Source organism: Stenella coeruleoalba, assembly GCF_951394435.1.
Source record: "Stenella coeruleoalba genome assembly, chromosome: 6".
NCBI classification, from domain to species: domain Eukaryota; kingdom Metazoa; phylum Chordata; class Mammalia; order Artiodactyla; family Delphinidae; genus Stenella; species Stenella coeruleoalba.
Window position 1 is genome coordinate 18,145,815 of NC_137151.1, and position 13,575 is coordinate 18,159,389.

General features: G+C 40.6%; 1 protein-coding gene across 16 annotated transcripts in view; it reads right to left on the bottom strand.

The window, feature by feature from the left end:
* Nucleotides 1-13,575, bottom strand: part of NCKAP5 (NCK associated protein 5) — a 1,134,964-nt gene that overhangs the window by 534,273 nt on the left and 587,116 nt on the right. The window contains exon 1 of one of the 16 annotated variants that reach the window (XM_079924716.1): nt 10,081-10,147. The exons of the other annotated variants lie outside the window; for them this stretch is intronic. The gene's annotated coding sequence lies outside the window, so the exon portion shown is untranslated. Of the gene's footprint in view, nt 1-10,080; nt 10,148-13,575 lie in introns of those variants that run through there. 16 annotated transcript variants of the gene reach the window in all.

Consider the following 13,575-nt stretch of genomic DNA (forward strand, 5'->3'; position numbering starts at 1 on the left):
CCAATGTTCCCTATTTCTGGGGATTATATAACTTTTCCTATGGTCCCTCATTCTCTGCATCTTGAGTCCTGCTCATTTTTATAACTACTACCAAGTGTATTACTAAAATATAAATTTTATGTAACTAAATATTGATACTTCTACTGTGAAATTAATTTAAAAAAAAAAAAAAGAATGCACTCATATCCCTGAACCTGCAGACTGAGATAATGATGAAGAGATAATTCTCTTGTTAGGTAAAAGAAATCACTGGAGTATAGACAACTACTAGACAACTGATTGTTAATAGGTAAATCTGAAAAAATATATTCTAACTCCATTTAGTGTAGCACTAGTTAAGTAAAGTTAGCCAGTTATCTGTCAAGACTCCTCAGAACTTTTAATATAATTATATGTAGACTGAATCTTTAATAGAGGGGTATGAGTTGCTGAGATTCTAGAGTTTATCTGAACCCTTGCTTTCCACACTATACACTCTAGGTGCTATGAGCTGAATGCTAATTTCAGAAGCAGTGACTAAGTAAAACGCGGCCGCAACTAAATCCTCAAGAATTCTCATTGTAGAGTTGTGCGCCAGGATGACAGGAATGATCAGATGAGTACAAAATAAGAAGACACGGAGGTTAGCAGCTCGAAAGTTAGGTCCTTCTAAAAAAGGGTTGCTGTCAAAATAACAACATGCAAAGTTTCAGATGGTATAATTATCGGGTGATACACAGTTCCAAGAATCCAGTGAAAGCACCTTCCCAGGATAGCCAAAGAATAGACGAAACTAGAATCATTCGTAGCATAGATTCCTTGACAACAGAAGGCTATGCAGAGTAAGTGTGAAAGCTGACACAAACATTTAACTCTTTATTCCTAATTCATTTTGTCTTTCTATTTGAATCACTATCAGTCACTAGAAAAGCATTTAGATGAAAATTCTCCATAGCTACTCAAGGAAATATTTTCCTTATTTGGGTCACTGAAAATTGGAGAAAGTGATGGTAAGAAATAACCAGTGTGGAAACCCAAGACAACTGCACTTGAAAGGGGACCTCATCATGGCACCTTTATAAGCTCCTTGGAAATAACATGAAAATCAGAAATTTTGAAATTAAATTTTAAAGATAAATAGAAAAAATAGAATTTTTGATTAATTTGCCAAGGCAACTCAATACAGAAAGGATGTCTGTTCAACAAATGGTCCTGGAAAATACTGAAAAAATATAAAACTTAAGCTTAGGATATAGAAAATCACAAGATAATATTGTTTCTACAATAAAAATGAAAACAAATCTGATAGAGTCAAGCTTATACATTTTAAACCCCACTGGAGAACTAAAGATACTAAGAAACAAAAATGAACTAAAACCCAGGAACTGATGAGCTCCCCCTCGAAGGAATGAAGAGACCCATGGCTGCTTTCATCCTGCGTAGGATAACAGATGGAAGAGAAATCTGCTATTGATGGGACTTCGGAGAAACCAGATAAACTTTTTACAAATTTTTAAAGGTTGAGTATGCTGGTGTGTTTGTTCAGAATCCCCAGGAGCCCCAGCTACAAAGAGAGTCTGTACCACCTGCCAACTTCTTGTCATGGCCCTTCATTGAATCATCACCTGTAAGTACTGGGTCAGAGAAAGAGAGCTGGGAGAGAATCCCCCTAAAGTACGTGAGCAGCAGGGACCACTAAAACTAAGGGCAGGGCACAGAAAGCCCCTGGCACTCTCTGTGAAGCACCACAGAGAGCTGGGAAGGAATTACCCCGAGGAGCATATATACAGCGTTTCCTAAATTGTGAATAAAAGCAAGAGAACTAAGGTGCACACAGGCACTCTAAACCTTCACTGAATACACTGCAACAGCCCTCTAATGCTAGGGGCAGGGAAGAAGGGCAGATAATAACACTTAAGGCACAGAAAAGCTGAGAATGGGACTAGGGAGCAAAGATCTCTTCACAGTGACTCAAAATGCTGTCAGCTGGGCTGCAGAGCGGGACATCTGAGGCCAACCATGTCTCCAAACACTGGCAGTTGGAATAAAGCAAAGGAAATCTCCAGGGCCCTTGCAGTGCTCAGAGTCTAAGCCCTGCTGAAGGGAAGGTATTACTTCTGGCCTAAAGATCACTTAGGGGTTCTGGTTCCAGCAAACACGGAGCAAGCACGCTCCAGCCAACCTCTCTCACTGAATGCAAACATAGATCCTGGATGCACAGAATTGCTGTCTAAGGGCTCTGAAAAGTGAAGGATAGCAGGTATATTAGAGAAGGAGATTAGAAGTTTTTTACTGAAGCAGTAGTGAGTTTACAATTTTTCCCCTCTGGTATCACCTGGCCTGGACTCAGTGACAGCCCCAAAACTCAGAGGTACACAACAGAAGTGGACAGGAAAAGCTCCAGGAATGGCTCTCTTCCTAGCCCAAGGAGCAGGAAAGGGAGTCCGTAAGGATGAGAAACAGTGGGAGCATGTAATATTTAATTGTTTTCGATTTTCCGTTTCCACCTTCCCTAGCCTCAGGCAATTCTGCACTGGTGATAGCAGCAGAAGGATGGCACTCACATGGCAGGATAGGTATCTAAAACTCTGAGGGGAACCTTCTTTCTTTTCAGAGGATCTGCAATAGCAAGAGGAAGAGAAAAAAATTCTACTGCTTTTTTTCTTTCTATCTCTGACTGCTTAACTCCAGATGCAGAGGCAAATGTAGGAAATGTGCGGAAGAGAAGGAATACTAAAGCCTCAGCTTTCTGGATGGAGCATCAGAAAGAAGCCTCCAGGCAGGTAAAAAAAAAAAATGTTAGAGAGATCACACGAAGAAGGCAGACCAAATGAGCAACGTGTATGAACTCCTATGCTTATCTCTGAGCTGCACACTTATATTTTACTAATATATTTGGTAATAGCTCCAAAATGAGACGGACCTCTGAGCAGTGCATACACAGAACAAATGCAAATAGTACTGTGAACACTACGAAAAGTGAACTGACATTAGAACCTCAGCACACAGAAGGCAGGTCAGAACTTGAGGCCTGAACCCAGCCTAGTCAATTGCCAGTTAAAATAAACACACAAAAACGTCAACCTTCTCCTTCATATGAAAATAAGACCAAGAGTCTCATGATATAATATTCAAAGTGTCCAGGATACAGTCCGAAATTATTCAGCATAGAAAGAACTAGGAAAATCTCAACTCATGAGAACAAAAGACAGTCAACAGACAGCAATCCCTAGAAGACACAGCTGTATTATTATTTTTTTAAAAAAGAAGACTTGGACATATGTATACTACCAAACGTAAGGTAGATAGCTAGTGGAAAGCAGCCGCATAGAACAGGGAGATCAGCTCGGTCTCCCTGGGAGATCGCCTGGAGGGGTGGCATAGGGAGGGTGGGAGGGAGGGAGACGCAAGAGGGAAGTGATATGGGAACATATGTATATGTATAACTGATTTTGTTGTAAAGCACAAGCTAGCACGCCACTGTAAAGCAATTATACTCCAATAAAAATGTTAAAAAAAAAAGAAAAAAAAAGACGACTTCACAAGGGAAGTATAACCATTCATTAAAAAAAATAAAAACTCTTGAGATGAGTGGCAAGATGGACTATCTCAAGTAAGAAATCAATGATACAAGGAATAAGTAAAATTTTTAAACTAAAAAGTAGAAAATCCAAAGTCAAATATTCACTGAATTGACTCAATGGCAAAATAGAGATGACAAAGAAAGAATCAATAAATGGAAAACTACTCAAGAGAAATTATCCAGTCTGTTTGAGAAAGAGGAAAAAACTAACAGAGACTCAGAGGCCTACGGGATAATACCAAAACTTTTAGCATTCATACAACCATAGTCTCAGAAGGATAGAAGTAAAAGTGTGTTGCAAAAAAAGAAGAAAATTGAAGAGATGGGTTCAAGACAGCAGAGTAGAAGGACATGTGCTCACTCCCTCTTGCGAGAGCACCAAATCACAACTAACTGCTGAACAGTCATCGACAGGAAGACACTGGAACTCAGCAAAAAAGATACCCCACATCCAAAGACAAAGGAGAAGCCACAATGAGATGGGAGGAGGGGCACAATCACAATAAAATCAAATCCCATAACTGGTGGGTGGGTGACTCACAAACTGGAGAACACTTACACCACAGAAGCCCACCCACTGGAGGGAAGGTTCTGAGCCCCACGTCAGGCTTCCCAACCTGGGGGTCTGGCAACGGGAGGAGGAATTCCTAGAGAATCAGACTTTGAAGGCTAGTGGGATTTGATTACAGGACTTCAACAGGACTGGGAGAAACAGAGACTCCACTCTTGGAGGGCACACACAAAGCAGTGTGCACATGGGGACCCAGGGGGAAGGAGCAGTGACCCCACAGGAGACTGAACCAGACCTACCTGCTAGTGTTGGAGGGTCTCCTGCAGAAGCAGGGGGTGGCTGTGGCTCACCATGAAGACAAGGACACTGGCAGCAGAAGATCTGGGAAGTACTCCTTGGCGTGAGCCCTCCCAGAGTCCACCATTAGCCCCACCAAAGAGCCCGGGTAGGCTCCAGTGTTGGGTTGCCTCAGGCCAAACAACCAACAGGGAGGGAACCCAGCCCCATCCATCAGCAGACAAGTGGATTAAAGTTTTACTGAGCTCTGCCCACCAGAGCAACACCCAGCTCTACCCACCACCAGACCCTCCCATCAGGAAGCTTGCACAAGCCTCTTAGATAGCCTCATCCACCAGAGGGCAGACAGCAGAAGCAAGAATAACTACAGTCCTGCAGCCTGTGGAACAAAAACCACATTCACAGAAAGGTAGACAAGATGAAAAGGCAGAAGGCTATATACCAGATGAAGGAACAAGATAAAACCCCAGAAAAACAACTAAATGAAGCAGAGATAGGCAACCTTCCAGAAAAAGAATTCAGAATAATGATAGTGAAGATGATCCAGGACCTCGAAAAAGGAATGGAGGCAAAGATCGAGAAGATGCAAGAAATGTTTAACAAAGATCTAGAAGAATTAAAGAACAAACAGAGATGAACAATACAATAACTGAAATGAAAAACACACTAGAAGGAATCAATAGCAGAATAACTGAGGCAGAAGAACAGATAAGTGACCTGGAAGACAGAATGGTGGAATTCACTGCTATGGAACAGAATTTAAAAAGAATGAAAAGAAATGAAGACAGCCTAAGAGACCTCTGGGACAACATTAAATGCAACAACATTCGCATTATAGGGGTCCCAGAAGGAGAAGAGAGAGACAGAGGTCCCAAGAAAATGTTTGAAGAGATTATAGTCGAAAACTTCCCTAACATGGGAAAGGAAATAGCCACCCAAGTCCAGGAAGCGCAGAGAGTCCCATACAGGATAAACCCAAGGAGAAACAAGCCGAGACACAAAGTAATCAAATTGACAAAAATAAAAGAAAAATTATTGAAAGCAACAAGGGAAAAACGACAAATAACACACAATGGAACTCCCATAAGGTTAACAGCTGATTTCTCAGCAGAAGTTCTACAAGCCAGAAGGGAGTGGCACAATATATTTAAAGTGATAAAAGGGAAGAACATATAACCAAGAATACTCTACCTGGCAAGGATCTCATTCAGATTCAAGAGAGAAATCAGAAGTTTTACAGACAAGCAAAAGCTAAGAGAATTCAGCACCACCAAACCAGCTCTACAACAAATGCTAAAGGAACTTCTCTAAGTGCGAAACACAAGAGAAGAAAAGGACCTACAAAAACAAACCCATAACAATTAAGAAAATGGTAATAGGAACATACATACCAATAATGACCTTAAACGTGAATGGATTAAATGCTCCAACCAAAAGACACAAGCCTGCTGAATGGATACAAAAACAAGACCCATATATATGCTGTCTACAAGAGACCCACTTCAGACCTAGAGACACATACAGACTGAAAGTGAGGGGATGGAAAAAGATATTCCATGCAAATAGAAATCAAAAGAAAGCTGGAGTAGCAATACTCAGATAAAATAGACTTCAAAATAAAGAAAGTTACAAGAGACAAGGAAGGACACTACATAATGATCAACGGATCAATCCAAGAAGAAGATATAACAAGTGTAAATTATATATGCCCCCAACATAGGAGCACCTCAATACATAAGGCAACTACTAACAGCTATAAAAGAGGAAATCGACAGTAACACAGTAATAGTGGGGGACTTTAACATCTCACTTACACCAATGGACAGATCATCCAGACAGAAAATTAACAAGGAAACCCAAGCTTTAAATGACATAATAGACCAAATAGATTTAATATTTATAGGACATTGATATTTATAGAACATTCCATCCAAAAACAGCGGATTACAATTTCTTCTCAAGTGCACATAGAACATTCTCCAGGACAGATCACACCTTGGGTCACAAATCAAGCCTTGGTAAAATTAAGAAAATTGAAATCATATCAAGCATCTTTCCTGACCATAGTGCTATGCGATTAGAAATCAACAGGGAAAAAAAAACATAAAAAACACAAACACGTGGAGGCTAAACAATACGTTACTAAATAACCAAGAGATCACTGAAGATATCAAAGAGGAAATCAAAAAATACCTAGAGACAAATGACAATGAAAAGACGATGATCCAAAACCTGTGGGATACAGCAAAAGCAGTTCTAAGAGGGAAGTTTATACCAATAAAGCCTACCTCAATAAACAAGAAAAATCTCAAATAAACAACCTAACCTTACACCTAAAGGAACTAGAGAAAGAAGAACAAACAAAACCCAAAGTTAGTAGAAGGAAAGAAATCATAAAGATCAGAGCAGAAATAAATGAAATAGAAACAAAGAAAACAATAGAAAGATCAATAAAACTAAAACCTAGTTCTTTGAGAAGATAAACAAAATTGATAAACCTTTAGCCAGACTCATCAAGAAAAACAGGGAGAGGACTCAAATCAATAAAGTTAGAAATGAAAAAGGAGAAATTACAACGGACGATGCAGAAATATAAAGCAACATAAGAGACTACTACAAGCAACTCCCTGTCAATAAAATGGAAAACCTGGAAGAAATGGACAAATTCTTAGAAAGGTATAAACTTCCAAGACTGAATAAGTAAGAAATAGAAAATATGAACAAATCAATCACAAGCAATGAAATTGAAACTGTGATTAAAAATCTTCCAACAAACAAAAGTTCAGTACCAGATGGCTTCACAGGTAAATTCTATCAAACATTTAGAATGGGAGAAAATATTTGCAAATGAATCAACGGACAAAGGATTAATCTCCAAAATATATAAACAGCTCATGCAGCTCAATATTAAAGAAACAAACAACCCAATTAAAAAATGGGCAGAAGACCTAAATAGACACTTCTCCAAAGAAGACATACAGATGGTGAAGAAGCACATGAAAAGCTGCTCAAAATAACTAATTACTAGAGAAATGCAAATCAAACCTACAATGAGTTATCACCTCACACCAGTTAGAATGGGCATTATCAGAAAATCTGCAAACAAATGCTCAAGAAGGTGTGGAGAAAAGGGAACCTCTTGCACTGTTGGTGGGAATGTAAATTGATACAGCCCCTATGGAGAACAGTATGGAGGTTCCTTAAAAAACTAAAAATAGAGCTACCATACAACCCAGCAATCCCACTACTGGGCATATACCCAGAGAAAACCATAATTCAAAAAGACACATGGACCCCAATGTTCATTGCAGCACTATTTACAATAGCCAGGTCATGGAAGCAACCTAAATGCCCATCAACAGACAAATGGCTAAAGAAGATGTGGTACATATATACAATGGAATATTACTCAGCCATAAAAAGGAACAAAATTGGGTCATTTGCAGAGATGTGGATGGATCTAGAGTCTGTCATACAGAGTGAAGTAAGTCAGAAAGAGAAAAACAAATATCGTATATTAACGCATATATGTGGAACCTAGAAAAATGGTACGGATGAACCAGTTTGCAGGGCAGAAATTGAGACACAGATGCAGAGAACAAACGTATGGACACCAAGGGGGGAAAGTGGTGGTGGCGGGGTGGGTGGGTGGTGGTGGGATGAATTGGGAGAGTAGAATTGACATGTATACACTAATATATATAATATAGAGAACTAAAAAGAACCTGCTGTATAAAAATAAAATTCAAAAATTTGATAAAAAAATTGAAGAAATGATTTGATGAAAGACACAAACTTACTGATTCAAGAAGCTCAGTGAACCTCAACAGGATAATTTCAAAGATATCTATGCCCAGGCACATCATTATCACAGTGCAGGAAACTAAAGACAATACAAAGCAACCAGATTCACAAACAAAACAACCAGAGAACAAAACTGAGGAACAACAAATCTAATGATGGCAAACTTATCAGAAATCCTGGAAGCCTGAAGGAAGTGGAACATCATTTTGACAGTCCTGCAACAAAACAACTACCAACAAATATTTAGAAATAAAAATTTGAACAAGTTTCATTTCATTAGCACGAAACCCCGGAAAGTAGAGTCAGATTAACAATAAGATGTTCAAGAGCTCTACACTGACAACTATAAAATACTGCTGAGAGATATTAACACAGATGTAATTAAATGGAGATTTATATCACATTTAAGGATCAAAAGCCTCAATACTGTTATGCTATCACTTCTACCCACATTTATCTAAAGATTCAATACTATTATAAAACAAATCAGAGGAGGTATTTTGAGGAAACTGAGAAACAGACTCTAATGTGGACAGGAAATTTAAAGGGACTTAAAATAATAAATATACCCTGAAAATGGACAAAGCTGAAAGATATACACTATTTTATTTTAAAGTTTACGACAAATTCACAATATTCAGACAGCAGTATTTGCAAAGTATAGAGAAATCTATCAGAAAGAAGTGCGTCCAAGTATAAACCTGTACGTATAGAGGTAAATGGTATCCAACAAAGGCAACAAAGCAATTAAATAAAAGAAGTAAAGCCATTTCAAACAATGCTAAAAAAAATATGTGGATATCTGTATTTTTAAAAATGAATCTTAACACCTAACTCACACCACTGACAAGGATTAAGTCCCAGTGCATAATGGATCTAAGTATAAAAAACAAAAGCTTCGGTTTCCGCAGAGCTGGAACTCCCGGCTCGGGGTCTCCTCCCTCCGCTGTCACAGAACTGCCCGGGAGCCCGAGGGGAGGGCAGTCTCACTGAGGCTGCCAGCTCTGGAGGGGCCCAGGCGGCCGAAGCCGAGACAGTCCTGGGGACCGCGGGCCGGAATCATCGTACCTGATTTTTGAGAAGATGGCAGAAGGGTAAGATGCAGAGATCACCTTCCTCCCCACAGATACATGAAAAATACATCTACACGTGGAACTGCTCCTATAGAACACCCACTGAACGCTGGCAGAAGACCTCCCTCCCAAAAGGCAAGAAAATCCCCACGTACCTGGGTAGGGCAAAAGAAAAAAGAATAAACAGAGACAAAAGAATAGGTACGGGACCTGCACCAGTGGGAGGGAGCTGTGAAGGAGGAAAGTTTCCACACACTAGGAAGGCCCTTCACGGGAGGAGACTGCGGGTGGCGGAGGTGGGAGCTTCGGGGCCGTGGAGGACAGCGCAGCAACAGTGGTGCAGAAGGAAAAGCGGAGAGATTTCCGCACAGAGGATCAGGGCCGACCGCCACTCACCAGCCCGAGAGGCTGTCTGCTCACCCGCCGGGGCGGGCGGGGCTGGGAGCTGAGGCCCGGGCTTCGGTCGGAGCGCCAGGAGAGGACTGGGGTTGGCGGCATGAACACAGCCTGCAGGGGGTTAGTGCGCCACGGCTAGCCGGGAGGGAGTCCGGGGAAAAGCCTGGACCTGCCGAAGAAGCAAGAGACTTTTTCTTCCCTCTTTGTTTCCTGGTGCGCGAGGAGAGGGGCTTCAGAGCGCTGCTTAAAGGAGCTCCAGAGACGGGCGCGAGACCCGGCTAAGAGCGCGGACCCCAGAGACGGGCATGAGACACTAAGGCCGCTGCTGCCGCCACCAAGAAGCCTGTGTGCGAGCACAGGTCACTCTCCACGCCCCCCTTCTGGGGAGCCTGTGCAGCCCGCCACTGCCAGGGTCCCGTGACCCTGGGACAACTTACCCGGGAGAACACACGGCGCAGCTCAGGCTGGTGCAATGGCGTGCCTCAGGCTGGTGCAATGTCACGCCGACCTCTGCCGCCGCAGGCTCGCCCCGCACTCCGTGCCCCGCCCTCCCCACCCCCACCCCCAGGCCTGAGTGAGCCAGAGCTCCCAAATTAGCAGCTCCTTTAACCCCGTCCCGTCTGAGCGGAAAAACAGACGCCCGCAGGCAACCCACACGCAGAGGCGGGGCCAAATCCAAAGCTGAGCCCGGGGCGCTGGGAGAACAAAAAAGAGAAAGGGAAATCCCTCCCACCAGCCTCAGGAGCAGCGGATTGAAGCTCCACAATCAACTTGATGTAACCTGCATCTGTGGAATACCTGAATAGAAAACGAATCATCCCAAATTGAGGAGGTGGACTTTGGGAGCTTGATAGATTATATTTTACCCTTTTCCTCTTTTAGTGTGTGTGTTTGTGTATGCTTCTGTGTGAGATTTTGGCTGTATAGCTTTGCTTTCACCAACTGTCCTAGGGTTCTGTCTGTCTGGGGTTTTTTTATTTTATATTTTTTACTTAAAAAATTTTTTTTCTTAATAATTATTTTTTATTTTAATAACTTCATTTTATCTTACTTTATTTTATTTTATCCTCTTTCTTTCCTTCCTTCTATTTTTTTCTCCCTTTTATTTTGAGCTGTGTGAAGAACAGGCTCTTCGTGCTCCAGCCAGGTGTCAGGGCTGTGCCTCTGAGGTGGGAGAGCCAAGTTCAGGACACTGGTCCACAAGAGACCTCCCAGCTCCACGTGATATTAAACAGCGAAAATCTCCCAGAGATCTCCATCTCAACACCAGGACCCAGCTTCACTCAATGACCAGCAAGCTACAGTGCTGGACACCCTATGCCAAACAACTAGCAAGACAGGAACACAGCCCCATCCATTAGCAGAGAGGCTGCCTAAAATCATAATAAGGCCACAGATGCCCGAAAACACACCACCAGACATGGACCTGTCCATCAGAGACAAGATCCAGCCTCATCCACCAGAACACAGGCACTACTCCCCTCCTCCAGGAATCCTACACAACCCACTGAAGCGACCTTAACCACTGGGGACAGACACGAAAAACAACGGGAACTACGAACCTGCAGCCTGCGAAAAGGAGACCCCAAACACAGTAAGATAAATGAAATGAAAGGACAGAAAAACACACAGCAGATGAAGGAGCAAGGTAAAAGTCCACCAGACCTAACAAATGAAGAGGATATAGGCAGTCTACCTGAAAAAGAATTCAGAATAATGATAGTAAAGATGATCCAAAATCTTGGAAATAGAGAAAATGCAAGAAACATTTAACAAGGACCTAGAAGAACTAAACAGGAAACAATGATGAACAACACAATAAATGAAATTAAGAATACTCTAGAAGGACTCAATAGCAGAATAACTGAGGCAGAAGAACGGATAAGTGACCTGGAAGATAAAATAGTGGAAATAACTACTGCAGAGCACAATAAAGAAAAAAGAATGAAAAGAACTGAGGACATCTCAGAGACCTCTGGGACAACATTAAACGCACCAACATTCAAATTATAGGGGTCCCATAAGAATAAGAGAAAAAGAAAGAGACGGAGAAAATATTTGAAGAGATTATTGCTGAAAACTTCCCTAATATGGGAAAGGAAATAGTTAATCAAGTCCAGGAAGCACAGATAGTCCCATACAGGATAAATCCAAGGAGAAACACAACAAAACACATATTAATCAAACTATCAAAAATTAAATACAAAGAAAAAATTAAAAGCAGCAAGGGAAAAACAACAAATAACACACAAGGGCATCCCCATAAGGTTAACAGCTGATCTTTCAGCAGAAACTCTGCAAGCCAGAAGGGAGTGGCAGGACATATTTAAAGTGATGAAGGAGAAAAACCTGCAACCAAGATTACTCTACCCAGCAAGGATCTCATTCAGATTTGATGGAGAAATTAAAACCTTTACAGACAAGCAAAAGCTAAGAGAATTCAGCACCACCAAACCAGCTTTAAAACAAATGCTAAAGGAACTTCTCTAGGCAAGAAACACAAGAGAAGGAAAAGACCTACAATAACAAACCCAAAACAATTAAGAAAATGGTAATAGGAACATACATATCGATAATTACCTTAAATGTAAATGGATTAAATGCTCCCACCAAAAGAAACAGATTGGCTGAATGGATACAAAAACAAGACCCATATATATGCTGTCTACAACAGACCCACTTCAGACCTAGGGACACATAAAAACTGAAAGTGAGGGGATGGAAAAAGATATTCCATGCAAATGGAAATCAGAAGAAAGCTGGAGTAGCAATTCTCATATCAGACAAAATAGACCTTAAAATAAAGACTATTACAAGACACAAAGAAGGACACTATGTAATGATCAAGGGTTTGATCCAAGAAGAAGATATAACAATTGTAAATATTTATGCACCCAACATAGGAACACCTCAATACATAAGGCAAATACTAACAGCCATAAAAGGGGAAACTGACAGTAACACAAACATAGTAGGGGACTTTAACACCCCATTTTCACCAATGGACAGATCATCCAAAATGAAAATAAATAAGGAAACACAAGCTTTAAATGATACATTAAACAAGATGGACTTAATTGATAATTATAGAACATTCCACCAAAAACAACAGAATACACATTCTTCTCAAGGGCTCATGGAACATTCTCCAGGATAGATCATATCTTAGGTCACAAATCTAGCCTTGGTAAATTTAAGAAAATTGAAATCGTATCAAGTATCTTTTCTGACCACAATGTTATGAGATGAGATATCAATTACAGGAAAAGATCTGTAAAAAATACAAACACATGGAGGCAAACCAATATACTACTTAATAATGAAATGATCACTGAAGGAATCAAAGAGGAAATCAAAAAAATATCTAGAAACAAATGACAATGGAGACATGACGACCCAAAACTAATGCAATGCAGCAAAAGCAGTTCTAAGAGGGAATTTTATAGCAATACAATCCTACTTTAAGAAACAGGAAACATCTCCAATAAACAACCTAACCTTACACCTAAAGCAATTAGAGAAAGAAGAACAAAAAACCCCCAAAGTTGGCAGAAGGAAAGAAATCGTAAAGATCAGATCAGAAATAAATGAAAAAGAAATGAAGGAAACGATAGCAAAGATCAATAAAACTAAAAGCTGGTTCTTTGAGAAGATAAACAAAATTGATGAACTATTAGCCAGACTCATCAAGAAAAAAAGGAGGAAGACTCAAATCAATAGAATTAAAATGAAAAAGGAGAGGTAACAACTGACACTGCAGAAATACAAAGGATCATGAGAGATTACTACAAGCAACTCTATGCCAATAAAATGGACAACCTGGAAGAAATGGACAAATTCTTAGAAATGCACAACCTGCTGAGACTGAAGCAGGAAGAAATAGAAAATATGAACAGACCAATCACAAGCACTGAAATTGAAACTGTGATTTA